General features: G+C 38.8%; 1 protein-coding gene and 1 long non-coding RNA gene across 5 annotated transcripts in view; one reads left to right on the plus strand and one right to left on the minus strand.

Annotated features, from left to right (window-relative positions):
• Positions 1-14,818, plus strand: part of sorcs1 (sortilin-related VPS10 domain containing receptor 1) — a 302,164-nt gene that overhangs the window by 29,494 nt on the left and 257,852 nt on the right. The window lies entirely within an intron of this gene.
• On the minus strand, positions 5,180-8,006 carry LOC137073923 (uncharacterized). Its single transcript, XR_010904824.1, has 3 exons — positions 7,912-8,006; positions 6,524-6,602; positions 5,180-6,319 (listed from the first exon to the last, which is right to left on the minus strand). It is a non-coding gene; the product is annotated as an uncharacterized lncRNA (long non-coding RNA).

The following is a 14,818-nucleotide window of genomic DNA, read 5'->3' on the forward strand; positions in this document are numbered from 1 at the left end:
GTACGTCCAGTTTGCTTTTAGAACGAACGTCCTGTCTATCTGCTGGCCAGTCAATGCTCAGCCTGCCAACTGCTCTGGTCAAAACCACCAACATCTCCTCAAAGCATGAGAATATCTTTTATATCAACACCGATAGCTTCCAGTTTCTCAAAACTAGATAGCAGCAGTGTTGGTGCCTCTATCGGGGCTAAAGAAACCGCATGCTTTCAAACCCTGAGAGAAGGCCCTAGATCTATCAGGTGAAGGCAAAGATAAGGCCTGACCCATCTCTAACCCCACTGATTGATCCATTTGCGTTCCCCATGAATGCGAGCCTTTATTTTTCGCGAGCCTGAACGTCCTCTCGAATGAACGGCAGGCAGGATTTGAGTGTCCCTGTTGGAGTCTCTCTCTGCTCCTCACCCAAACAAGCTACACAAACATGTGTGTCCCCATCCGTTAAATAATGCGGGCAGGCGTGCACACACATTCTGAACTGCTGCTTGCTCGCCATACTTTATTGTATACAGAAAAACAACACCAAATGAGACAAGGACAGTTTCACACAGAGCACTACTGAAGGCACATAAGCCAGCGTGGTTGCGTTTTGGGCAAGCTTTATAATTTACTAGTTCGTGACATCCCCCGCCTCTGACGTCCTGCCACAACATTGGACTGATTTTACATGTGCTTCAAAACAACATTACACAAAGCGATCCCTCAGCGTCGATCGACGCAGAGCGAGTTCCCTTGAAAGGAACTGTATTTATATCTTGCATCAGCATGAAGGACTAGTGTGTGTTTAATCCCTGTTTTTTTTTTTTAGTCTCCACTTTCTAGCTTCAAACACCAGAGTATTGTGTGTGTATTTTAAACCGTAATGAACTTGCCAAGGTGTCCATGGAGACGCGTAGGGAACGTAGGGAAAAAGCACTTCACATCCGCTGGCACACCTGGCGTTGCTGCTATTTCATGGAAAGGCACGAATATGAAACTATGAAAAATATTTGCTTAGCATGTCAGCCCCTTGTTCTCGAGTCTACCTCTCTCTTAACTGTCAGGGCTTGACTGAATCAGGTTAGAACAGCAGTGTGGATGTGGTTGACAACACAGCTGTCGGACGGGCATAGTGAGATGCTCAGACGGTGTTTCAAAAAGCAACATCTTACATAACCTCAGAAGGGAGTGTGGGAAGGGATGGTGGGGGCTTGTGGGTAAGCCAGACGCTTTGAACAAGTGTTGTGACGCTTGCGAGCATCATTTGAGGGTGCGAAGAAAATGTGCAGCATATATAGGATGATAAACAGCCTTTTAGTTTAGATGTTCCAAAGATTTTTGCAGTGGATAAGGCGTTACGTGGATGTTTGCGTGAAAACCTGCAGATGGTTACAGGATTGTATTGAGACGTGTATTGATAATGTGAAGTGAGGAATGGTGGAATCGAAGCCAGCTACTGTGGCTCTGTGCTCAATTTAAACAAAGCCTTTTTCATTCTTGTCTGAAACAAAAAAAGAGTGAAAAAAGGTCTCCCTTGTTTCATTTCGGTGGCAGTCGCAATGTGTTATGTAGAAAACTAGCGGTAGATCTCACATTTGAGTTGGCTGGGAGAGACAAAGCAAAACTTTGGATCAAACTTGACACCCTACTTGGACTAGATATTGGTTTGGGGAAGTATACCAAGATAACACTGGTTTATAGCCAAAATGCTTTTGAAATAAATGTAGTCAAACTTCTAAAATGGTTGCTTGGCTCAAGTTTTTGAGATATGCTATTGGGTCAGTATTAAGACATGTGACAGTATAAACAGTCTTAAAGCTGTTTTGCAACATAATGGCAATGCTTTACCATCTATTCCAGTTGGTCATGCTGCCCACATGAAGCAAACGCATGACTGCATGAAACAACCTTGCTTGGTCTGCAGACTGGATACACAAAGTATTGCTGTTTTCTCTGAGAATGGGATGGTTGCGCAAGAGATTCCCATTACATCAAGAAAGATTGGCCTCTCCGACAGTCATTGGATCCTGGGAGGGAAAGTGATTTTGTTACCAGCCTTACACACAGGCCATAGCTAGGGAATTATGGGACCCCTGAAACAAACACAGATGTGGGCCCCCACCACCTTCAACTTATATCATATACAGTATAAGATACAGACATGGGGTCCTGCATCTGGTGCCATGTAACTGAATAAGGGTTTCTTAGAAAATTACAAAACAGATAAAAAAATAAAAAAAATACATATAAATATTGCTTTTGCTTTTTTTATATACATTTGTATACAAAGTTGATATAAATATTACATCAGAATGGCAATTCAAAAACTTCTCATGAAACATTGCTTAAAGTCATCAAGCAAGTATTGAAGACAAACAAATAAAATAACATCAAAAGAGAATATATTAATAATATATATATTTTTTTTAATATAAAAAGTAGGCCTACTACCATTGGGCTATAATATAAAATGTAATTCCAGTCACTCATCTGAGTCAACTGAGGTAAACATCCAGAAAAAATAGTAATAATGCAGTCCAATCTAAAAATAAATACATTTCTCATTGTTTTTTGTTTTTATTGAATATAATATTTGTGCTAAAGGAAATAGGGCAGCCAAATGATTCAGGCATGGCTTCCCATATTCATATCCTATCTCGATGAACATTTTGATAGACGGAGTAAGTATCCTGGCCTCCCTCTCCTTCTTTTTATGACGTCACTGGTACCCAGACTTTTCCCTGACATTTTCAGTTATTCTCACTTCCACTGTAACTTTACTTTTAAGTTCAACTCTCCTCGGACCAGCCTCAACTATGATTGGTTCTGTTCCTGAGATGGGGTGTGATTTTATTGGGTCCTTCTGCTTTGTGTCACTGAATTAAATAATTAATAACCATCGGACTAAACCATTTTATGCAGAGGAGAAACAGGAGATATTTGGAAAAATTATATTACTAATTGCTTGTTTTTGTGGTTTTCGTTAAACTCCCAGGCATACATACCTTGACAAACCAAACCCACATCAAGATGTTTGGTCTGGAAACTCACCCCTGATAGGGCTCAATCCGAGGGGCGGGATAAACGGTTGTCTTTCAATCTTCCTCTGCACGCGATAGGATAGCGCTACACCAACCAGAGCAACGTGAAGCAGTCAAGCGGGGCTAGTTGACAGATTAAACATTCACCGTATCCGGTCAGCAAAACTCCGAACACATCTTCCCTTTTTAAGAATGACTTCAGTGCCGTTCTTTGTTCTTTTCTCAGAGAAAAGCTTAACTCCAAGTCTTCCAGAGTCGCGGTCAAAGCTGATTCGAAAGACCGCTGTTCACCAGTTTCTGTGTTTACTAGTAGCACGCAAACGCAACTCTGCCGTCATTATGTTAAGCCCCGCCCACCAACTCTATACATGATGTTATTGGCCTGACCAGACTTTGTTTTTTCCAGCTCAGAAGTCTATTGAGAGTCGATAGACTACACTCACGTCAAAACAGATTTGCTGCCACGAGGGTGTGTCTAGATTTCTAGGCTAATGCATACAAGCTTACACTGTATATGCTATATTTAATCATAAGAGTAGGGGAATATATAGCAAAACTACTGAATTTAGTGGGCCCCATGGGCAGTGGGGGCCCTGTAAATGTCTTCACCTTTAACCCCACTAGCGATGGCCCTGCTCACACATCAAGCGGGGGCTGATGAAGAACTTCGTCAAGGCCATGGAGAAGACAAGCTTCAAGTACCATACTACGACCATACTTGCATTAGACAGCCACTTGGAGAATGGAAGATGTTAGATAGATAGATAGATAGATAGATAGATAGATAGATAGATAGATAGATAGATAGATAGATAGATAGATAGATAGATAGATAGATAGATAGATAGATAGATAGATAGATAGATAGATTTAATATTTTGATCTTTATCACAGTATTTTATTTTATTTATTACAGTGATTAAAGCAATATAATTAACATGCCATTATGGAGACCGGGTCTTTTAAAGGTGTTTTTTATTTTTTATTATTTTTTTATGTTGTCTGAGGTCAACTAATGACGTTTGTGTGGTTTTTACAATAAAAAACAAACAAAAAAAAAACATCATAATAGGCTATTTCCTACACTGGTTTTGAGGCTCTCTCCAGATTGCTGGGTTTTGATGGGCGTGTCACACTGGAGACTTGGAAGTAAACGCCCACAGCTAGGATTGGATATGATTTGCATATTAAATGAGCTTAAGCTCCCCTGTCAGTTCAGTGACATGAGAGAGGAAAGATTGAGGGAGAAGCGGCAACCAGAAGGATTTTCTCGATCAGAGGGCTCATAAACTTCTTTATTAAACAAACGCCATGCTTTATTTCTCATCGACACGCAATTGATTGGACTATTATTTTTATTTTACACATAGCCCACAGGATCGGACGATATAAGCCTGAACCGCACGCACACACATACACGTTTGGAGCGTGCGCCGACCTTCAGATGTCAACTAAAGAGAGAGAGAGAGAATAGCAGAATAAGACCGGAATATAATGAGATTGATCGGCCTGCCGAGCTTTGCGAGCCCTGGCCCATACGTGTCTGAGTCCAGCGTGCTAAAGGGATGTTCTGTTAGACTCGTACACATAAGCAAAATGATCTATAACAACGCAATACTATTACAAATAAAAAGATAGATATTTTACTCAGATCAGTGTGTTGCACCATTGCTGTCGGATCCAAATCCACTATCGACCGGAGATTTGTTTACCAACGATCCCGCAGTGAACTGAAGTGAACATGTCTTCCCCACGTGAGCTGGAACTTCATTAAAAATAAAGTTCAACCACACATTCCTAATATCAGGATCTGAAGGAAGCTTATGCAGCGACTGTGTTCTTCCACAACCAGGCGCAATATCTTAATCTTCCTCGGCATGTTTATAGTTGTTGACCAGCTAGCACAAGCCCTCCATGAGTCGGTGGGCGGGGCTACTGAACTACACATGCTCATTATTCTGTAGAGGCGGTGTTTCGTCGCGTACTGACGTCAGTAGAAGCACAGGACTGTGTGCTGGGTCTGGTGTCTATAAAAGCTTTTCTTTGACTAACAAGGACGTTTTCAGCTCTGAAACCTACAGGATATTCTTATATTACCATGACCTTTTATGTATCAAAAGCTCAAGGGAAATATTTCTAAATTCATCACCCCTTTAAAAACAGCTGTGTCAACACAAACTGTAGATTATAGGCTGCAAAAACTGCAGCTTTTATTGGAAAAAGAATGGAAAAACTAATTTGTTAAACAAGTTTTCAGACAACATGGTAACAGGCCATTAATCAATCTGTTATAAGCCACTCAATTATATTTAGACAGTGAAACAATTATGAACACAAAACAATTGGGAAAACACAAAATAACGAAACAGAAAATGTATTTAACAAATAGTTTTGGCCTAAAGCCTATAAGCTGCTTAAAAATACATTGTCCTGGCCTGACAATGGGGGGGGGGGAAACATGCAAGAGGATAATCATTTGTGTAATTGGACTTCTACATCTCGTAATTCAAAACTTGTAGTTACTAAGATGACAGCTTTCCTTGTGACAAATTCAAATTCCTTACATAAGAGCCAGCGAAAGAAACCAGACAATATGGGCAGTTTGTTGCATATTGCCAACCCATTTTTATTGCTTTTGTTATTTTATTACTGCAGTGTGCTGTTGATTCTAGGCATGGGCTAGATAGCACCTTCTTCTTTTATGCAAATGTTGCTGATAATCTCGCAGCTCTCTGGGTGTTTATTGACTGGTAAGCACAAAGCCATCCGCCCGGGAGCCCACGGCAGTGTGCAGCAAACCTAACCAAATGCTTCTTGACAAACGGCTCCGAGTTCCTCGCCGCCTCAACCTTGCGTTAAACGCACTCGACTGGAACTTTCCGTAACTCTGTTCCAGTTTAATGAAGATTTGTTTGAAAATGCTGCGAGTGTTTTCTCAGGAGCGAAGCGGAATCATTTCCCCTAGTAAGCCTCTAGTGTTCAATGAGTGTAAGTTTGTTTGAAGTTATCTATTTTTATCTGCGGGGAAGCTTGTGTTTATGTGCCTGGTATGCAAGTGTCTGCCCCTCACCTGGGACGGTTTAATATTGCTGGTTTGTGCAGTTTTTACTTCTCTTTCTCTATCATTTCCACACAAGTCTTAAATTTGCAGCGCTGCAGCTTTCGCATTAAAGCATCAGAGGAGAAAGGCACATCAAGTGCGGCGCGCTCCTTTAAGGTGCTCTTCCGCTGCTCTCCTCTATAGCCGACCGCTGTCCTTTAAGACTTCCAGTGCCTGAGCTCTCCGGCTCCGTGACAAGGCCCTGTAGAAAAAGGTATGATATTGTACCTAATGAGATTTCCGTGCGCTTTCCAGCTGCCCCTGGGCATCTTCTGCTGCTGAGGAGGCTGTTTAGTTCAAATGGAGAGGCCTATTACTGTATTCCACTGTCAGAAAGTCATTTGGGGGAAGAAAAAAAAGGCGAGGTACAGAGAGACTGTGGGAGACAGAGAGGGGAGGTTCTCACCTCCAGCCAATTCCCATCATGTTTGATCCTTGAGACCAGAGTGCTCGAGATTGATCTGAAGCAAATCAAAATTACAGGGCTAGAGGATGAAAAAAAGAGTCAATCTGCTGTGCATCACACTCTTTTCTTTCTGCTTTAGATGCATTGGGAGGGATGCACAATATGTTAATTGACTATATCATATACAGATGTTGGTTATCAGTTGGATGTTAGTGATGATCAGTTGATGTTAGATATTTAAGTGATATTTATTTATTTGTTGTTATTTAAAGTTCATCTTTAAAAACACTAATAATTTACTAAAAGATAAATGACATGTTAACTAAACAGGCAACACTGTATGATAAGGTTTCATTAGTTAACTGCATTTGTTAACATGAACTAATAATGAACTGCACTTCTACAGGCTTTGTTAATACTAATTTCAACATTTAATGATACATCATTAAAATCATATGTTGTATTTGTTAACAAAATTGTAACTAGTATTTGCAGTGACAGATTTATTTATTTATTCGTTATTTATTTAGACAAAATAGAATTTTATTATCAACCATTTATTGGTTATTAGCAATAACATGAAATTAATTATTAATTAGATAATCCTTTAATAATTTAATAATGATAAAAATTATTAAAGAAAAAATATATGTTTTTTGTAAAAGTCTTGTATGCTCACCATCTTGCTCTTTTTGAATTTCTTTGAATTGTATTTATTTATTATTTATTTTAAAATATATATTTTTTTAAACAAATAAAAACATATATTATTATAAAATATTTGTTTATATTATTAATACAAATTAGGGCTGGGCAAGTTAACGCGTTATTATCGCATTAACGCATTTATTAATTAACGACAATTATTTTATCGCGCATTAACACAGTTATTTATTATTATATTGAAAGGCCGTTGCTCACTGCCTCTAAATACACACAGACAAACCATTGGTCACAGGAAAACAGTGCTGTCTGTAGCCTAAGCCAAGGGCTTGACATTCTTTGTCTGGGACAAATAAAATATAAAAAATAACCAGAAACCCGAGAATGATCCAGATTTTTTGGTTGTTTTTATTATATTCAATGTAAACAGTGATTGATGAGTGTATCTCTGCCTCTGATACGTTAACAAGTCGCGTTGAGGCTCGCGCTGCCTGTCTCTTTGTCAGAGATATTGTGTGGAGAAATCAAAACAATTGAGCAGCAATATAAACTCACAGAAGAAACATACTGGGGTAAAACATACTGGAGTTTTTTGTAGTTGTTGATATTTATGATGTATGATATTGTTAATAACACAAGTCGACTTTGCAATCGTGAATTGTGTAGCATGAATGGTGTAGCCTAGTTCAATAAACAAGTAGCCTAATTAATATTAAGTTACTTACATTTTAGATCCAAACAACCTATTTTTGTTCCATTTCACCCATGATTTCACGACAAAAATAGCTCCAGAGGAAAGCAACACTCAGCACGGTGTTTTGATACTAAATGATTCAGCGTTTTGAATGAATCATTTGAATAAACGACTCAATGACTCACTTATGAAGACAATCACTTGCTGCCCCCTATTGGCGGTTAAAAGTATGATTGCATGTTTTATAGAACATCAATCTTATAACATTATTTATTGCAGCTGTATTTTTTTGCAGTTTAAAATATTTAATTTGATTGGTAACAACCTAGTGTCTTTACTATTATAACTGAATTCATTAATCAAATGTAAGAATTTAACAGGAAAGATGATGCATACATTTAATAAGATTTTAAAAAATGGCCTTTATAAAATTAAATAACGCCCTGGGGTGAATATCACAAATATGCAGATTTAAGTCGGCCTATGTAAAAGCTGACAGAACACTGATGAGAATATTACTACAGAATTAATATGTATACCACCAATTTAATTTAATTTGATTAAATTAATGTTTAAGTTGATATTTACAAGAAATATTGTAACTGTTACTAACTTTTAACTGCTGTAAAAAGCACCTTATTTGTTTAAAGTGTTAAACCATATGTTATTGCACTTTTGTTCATTAAACAGCACTTTTGTATTCATTATTGAATTTTGCGCATACTGCGATTAATCGTGATTTTAATCGTTGCCCAGCACTAATAGAGATGTTAATTCAAATATGTTTTTCTTATTTTCTTTTTTTTTCTTATTTTGATCAAAATGAATATATTTTAAAGGTGCCCTAGAATGAAAAAATTAATTAACCATGGCATAGTTAAACAACAGGAGTTCAGTAAATGGACATCTCATACAGTCTCAAACACCATTGCCTCCTCCTTCAAGTGTAAATCTTGTTTTCCACAGAAAAACAGGCAAATCTCAACATAACACCAACTGCGACGGTCAGGATCATTAAGGGGGGGGGGGGGGTCAATCTCATGTCAATCTTGAGTACCTATAGAGTAGTATTGCACCCTTCATATCTCCGAAAAGTCTTTCGTTTTATTATATTTGTAAAAGAAATATGGGCTGTACCGAGTCTTTCCGGAAAAAAACGAGCGCCTGGAGGCGTATCGTGTGGGCGGAGCTAAAGAATGACGAGCGGTGACGTCCTCAAGCGTGGAGAAGCCCATCGCTATCTCAGCTTATACAGATAATAATCCAGAATCTAATTCGGAGGCTGAAATAGAAACAGCAACAGCAGGACGTCCGTCTCTGTGGTATGTACTGTATTTAGTGGCCTGTCAACATTTGTGTCTTTACTCGCAGTTTATGAGGACATAATTGGGTTTATGGACTATTGTATGCGACTAAACCTTATTAGCAAGCAAAACGGTTTTGCACGTCAGAGTAGTGTAACGTTATAAGTTACATAGAACAGCAATGAAGTCCGTTAGCGCATTTGAATGACGAAGCACGCAATCGTGTCGTTTACTGATGCCTTCCCAGAATGCTGTGCTGAAGCATTGAAGTCGCTTAATGTCAAAGTGGAGGAATGAAGTGGAGCGCGGCGCGGACTATAACCGACATTAGTGTTCACGGACGACTGGATCTGCAGCTGAGAGTGTTTACGGCGTGCATTTCCTCTCTTGCGCTAGTGACGCACGTGCGCACCCTTCCGGGAGAAGAGCCCGTACGGCCCATACAAGGACCTTCCGTTCTATTAACGTCAAGTCGACCCATACTCGAAAAAAACTCTCCAAAACTTGTGAGAAACCGGAAGGAGTATTTTTGACACAGAAATACTCTATCAAACGTCCAACATTAGTTTTTGAAACTTTGTCTATGTTTAGGATGGGAATCCAAGTCTTTAAAGGTGTAAAAAGCTCAGTATGCATGAAACAGCATTTCACCGCCCCTTTAATATGTACGCCCTTTAATTTGTAATATGTACGAGCATTTGCATATGCCAGCATGTGTGATGCGTCACGCGAGAAGGAGACGTGAGGACTTTTCATAGCCTTCCCTCAGAACAAAACTGTCAGCAGGCATGGTTAATGTTTATCTATGATCAGATACTGCAACAATTTAATTGAAAGCTGTTCATTTGCTCGGCCCATTTCACCACGGACATATTGTACAGGTTTTTCTAACCTGTACAATATCAAACAGGCTTTGCTCAGCATCTGATACTAAAGAAGCGGCAATCTAAACTATATCCTGTGAGCAGTAAGTAGCGATTTTATCCACTTATTGACTGTCTAAACAATTTCTGATTAAATTGAAAGTTTCTTAGTGAGACAACATTGACGATAATATCTCCTGTGTTGTCTAGATCCAACGCAAGATGCTAGTACAGTAACAATAGGAAACTCCAAGTAGTATACATATCAGTATGAGAAATGTTAAATGACAAAGGTCAATATTATTTCCTGCCAGTGTCGTCATACAAATCCACCAAATACAACCGTAGATAAATGGCAATCCCTTTTGTGACTTAAAGTGAAGAAACTATCATTGTAAAATCAAACGGTGGCACATTACAATGACTAAATGTTTTTCAAATGCTAAAAACAGTTGTGACTGCTGATAGTATGAGTTAACGTGTAAAGGTATATGCTAGTTCACATGTAGACTGAAGTTATACTGGCGTTACGTTTTGCAGGTCTTACTGAAAATAAAGACAAAACTTACCAATCAGAAGCCTCCATTTCCAATCTCAAAAAAATTGGTTGTTCCTCAAAATATTTCTCTTCATCAGAAACAGGCTCAAACATAAGGTTGGATGCATAACCTCTCCATATTCATGATGGACAATATAACATATGTGTTTGCTGTCACTGCCATGCAGCGAAAAAGCCAATCAAAGCCAAACTCCACAATAAGATTCATGACCCTTCCAAATATGGCAAAACAGACCATTTCATTATAGGTATAATTTCTGGGGTTGTAAATGGACCTGTAAAACTGTATCTGGACATTGTTTGCCCTTAAATAGGCCACATACCCTCTATGTAGATATCAGAGAACAATTTAAAATATTGTTTCAACTCATTCTAAGGCCCCTTTAGTCACATGAAACTTGAGAAATCATTTTAAATACCGTATTTCCTCAAATAAAAGCCTGTAGTCAATTAAACGCCGCGCCTCTGATAGTGGCCGGGGGCGTGCGTGTTCACCACAAACAAATAAAGGCCGGTCTCAAATAAAGGCCAGGGGAAAATGAGTGGATAATCTACTAAATGCCGTTAATTTAATGTGCATTCAAGTTCATCGTAATGTTCAATAGGGTTTAGCCGTGAGGGCTTACGGACATCACGATGGAGCAAAACCATCCTGATGCCACACGCCCCGACGTCTGTGAAAATGCCGTGTCAGGCAGGCTACAAATATCGATCTTCTCAATGCGCGCGTCTTAATCAGCTCCCTAGTTCAGTAGTCAGGGCACTGATCAGAGATCAGCCCATTGACTTACCGGTATGTCCTGTTCAGTGTCCTGACTACTGAACTAGGAAGCTGATTAAGACGCACCTAATATTAGCCTCTCGTCTCTTTTATGTCTTCTTAAGGTGGTCGCACCCAAACCTCGAAGCTCAGCTCCACGCAGAGCCGCGTCTCAAGCCTTATTTATACTTTCGCCTGTCTCCGTGGCGCGAGCCTCCGCTGACTGCTATTCTTTGAAATGACAGAGGGCGACTCGGAGTAATTGTTCTATAAACCAACAGGAAAAAGCATCGAGAAGAAGTGGGCTAACGTGCACAGGTGATGATAGTACATTTCACCAAAAACCACACTACAGAAGAATCGTGTAAAACTCAGTAAACCTTGGCTTGATATTATTACTTGTGACATGAGAACAAAATATGTACTAAATTAACAATCTTTTAAATATTTCCTAATTTCACTAAACTTTAATGTCGTGATATATTTATTTATTGGATTAAACCTGGATCTTTATTTAAAATGGCTTATTTCTGCTTTTGTAGGCTCATTCAGTAAATATAAGCACCTGATGTGCAAACTGGGGCCGGTGTGATGAGACGTCATGCTCGGCTAGATTCGCCGAGAACTCGTTCATCTTCGGATGCGGAGCTGCGCGCGGAGTTACAAAAATGCGTATTATGTTGTTGTATGGTGATATTTTTGCAAATGTTTCTTAAATAAATCAATGATATTTGTCCACTGGAACGATCACTTTAAATTGAAAACGGTTTACATAAAGCAATTATATTTCAAACAGATGGAATTAGAAATACAGGCCTGCCCCTTAAAGCCTGCTTCAAACAAAAGCCGGATCCCATCGGCAGTTCAGGTAAATAAAGGCCCCGGTCTTTATTTGAGGAATTACGGTATGCTGCTTTGCTGCTCAAGAGTTGTGATCAATGTTTACAACAATAATTTAACTACTTAATGTTTTTTTTTTAAACCATGATACATTTTTTTTCAAGGATTCTTTGCTGAATAGTCTTCAAAATAACATATAATTTGCAACATTATAAATGTCTTTGCTACTATATCAATTTAAAACGTCCTTGCTGAGCAAAATAATCGATTTACTCACCCAACATTTTTGAACGGTGAAAGTGTTACCAATCATTTTACAATTATGATGAGTTTTAATATTGTATACAGAGGGGAAAAAAAATCCATCTTTGCATACATCAGCTTACTTTCAACGCTCCATCTGCCGTGCATATGTTACAGACCCAACAACAAAATGTTTAAGCTGTTGTTGGTTTTTGTTGATTATCAATCAACAGCAGAAACGTTAGAAACTTCTGCTGGAATTTGTCAGGCTGAAACAAGCTGTTTTTACCTCCTCAGGCATTTTTTGTATGCTTGCTGTGATTCACCGCATGAACAACATCATAACTTCCCGAAGCCATCGCAGTTGCAAGACCATATGCTTAACGAGACGAGCCACCCGTGTGCCGGCTTGTTCATACAGGGCAACGCAACATGATTACCCAGGTTCAGGCTTTCAGCAGCCTCTGAAAATCTATCATTCATGTTTAATTCTCTTTATTTATAGCATGTTATAATAAGAACATCGGCAATAACATGAGATCATAGGGAGGACCGCTCAAGGCATTTACTGTTATTTGCTAATGAATTAAAAAAATTGAATATTGCAGTATTTATCATGCATAATTTATCCATGCACATCATTATCATTATTATTTTTTAATTCATGCACACTCGTAATTATTAATTAAAACAACTTCCCCTCTCTCATGCAGTGTCGTATCTTCTCTGATGACGTGTTTACTGGTGTGAGAGCGGGGCAACCTGTCACTCCAAACCACAGCCATCCAATCGAGTTCCCATGGACAAACCCCTATGCAGGATGTTGCACCTTCCACAAAGCAAAAATGGTTTAGGAATGTTTTTTTTTCGATCTCAATCTAATCGAGCATCTGTGGGATGTGCTGAATAAACAAGTCTCATCCATGGAGCCCCCACCTCACAACTTACAGGACTTAAAGGATCTGTTGCTAACATATTGGTGCCAGATACCACAGCACACCTTCAGGGGTCTAGTGGAGTCCATGCCTCGACGGTACAGGGCTGTTATAGCAAAAGGGGGACCAACACATATAATATATATATATATATATATATATATATATATATATATATATATATATATATATATATATATATATATATATATATATATATATATATATACATCGATATTATTAATATTATATATAATATGCTGATTTCCATACTGCCTCAGTATGGAAAAAGTATAAAAATGTTGTCCAATGCAGAAACTGCTGCCTAATTTTTTTTTTTTTTTTTTTTTTTTTTTTTGAGAGAGGAGCTGAAAGTTATTAAAGATTTCTGAATTTAATAAAAGAAAAATTATGGTTTTGGTAAGGCAGCGTTTCAGAAAATATTAATGCTCGACTTCACGGAGATGAATGAAAATAGCCCACAATAAATACAGTTAATTTGATTACACACAATGTTTGTCATTAAGGGCCTCTGCAGTTGCAGTTTAGCCTGTAGTTTTGCTCCTTCAGAACAGCATTACAGTGACAGGCATCAGAGCTGGAGTGACACTATATATGGAGTGTAGATAGAGAAAACTTGGTGCATTCATAAATCATCTGCTTTGAGGTCGAAGCACTTGTAACAGCCATTATGCAGCATGCAACGTGTGACTGTCGTACACAGGCTCGAATATTGGAGCAGATTCGAACCTTGCATTGTTACAATTATGTTCTGTTTTGTCTTCACATTCATCCCTGATTAGTTTATCATCTCCACCTGTGTCTAATTGGTTCCCTCCTTAATTCACCCTGTGTATTTATACTCAGTCTGTTTGTCGGTTATTGTTTATACACACGTTTGTGTGAACAGTGTCTACACGGCTGAGTTTGCCTTTCTTTTTTAAAGACTGTTTGTTATCACAATCTCCTTCGTCTTGCGCTTGCACCCGGTAATGTAACACTGGCGGAAGGAAGATGATGAGGAAGAGATAGTTTGAAGTTATGTTTTTTATATTGTTAATTGATACCGGTTTGAATGTTACTTAGATTGCAATGCTTGTGGGAAATAAACTTAAGGCTACTACTTAATGTGTAAGTATTGTTCTACTTTGGGCAAACCCAAATTCCATAACATTACCATAGACTGTAATAAAATATGGTCGTAGTGTCTGTGACGTCACCCATAGGATTCTGAAGAGCAGGTTTGAAGCATTAAGTAGGGCTGGCTGTTGCCATCTTGCCCACGTGTCACGCCTGGATAACTGACAATGGGCAAATAGGCGAGGTGTGGGCGGAGCTTAGGTGACGCAATGACTAAAGCCTAGTTTAGACTGCACAAACTCGTCGGGTCACTGCTCTAGTCACACTGCATGACTATCTGGGGTATCATTCAGT

This window comes from Pseudorasbora parva, chromosome 4, assembly GCF_024679245.1.
Source record: "Pseudorasbora parva isolate DD20220531a chromosome 4, ASM2467924v1, whole genome shotgun sequence".
NCBI lineage: Eukaryota > Metazoa > Chordata > Actinopteri > Cypriniformes > Gobionidae > Pseudorasbora > Pseudorasbora parva.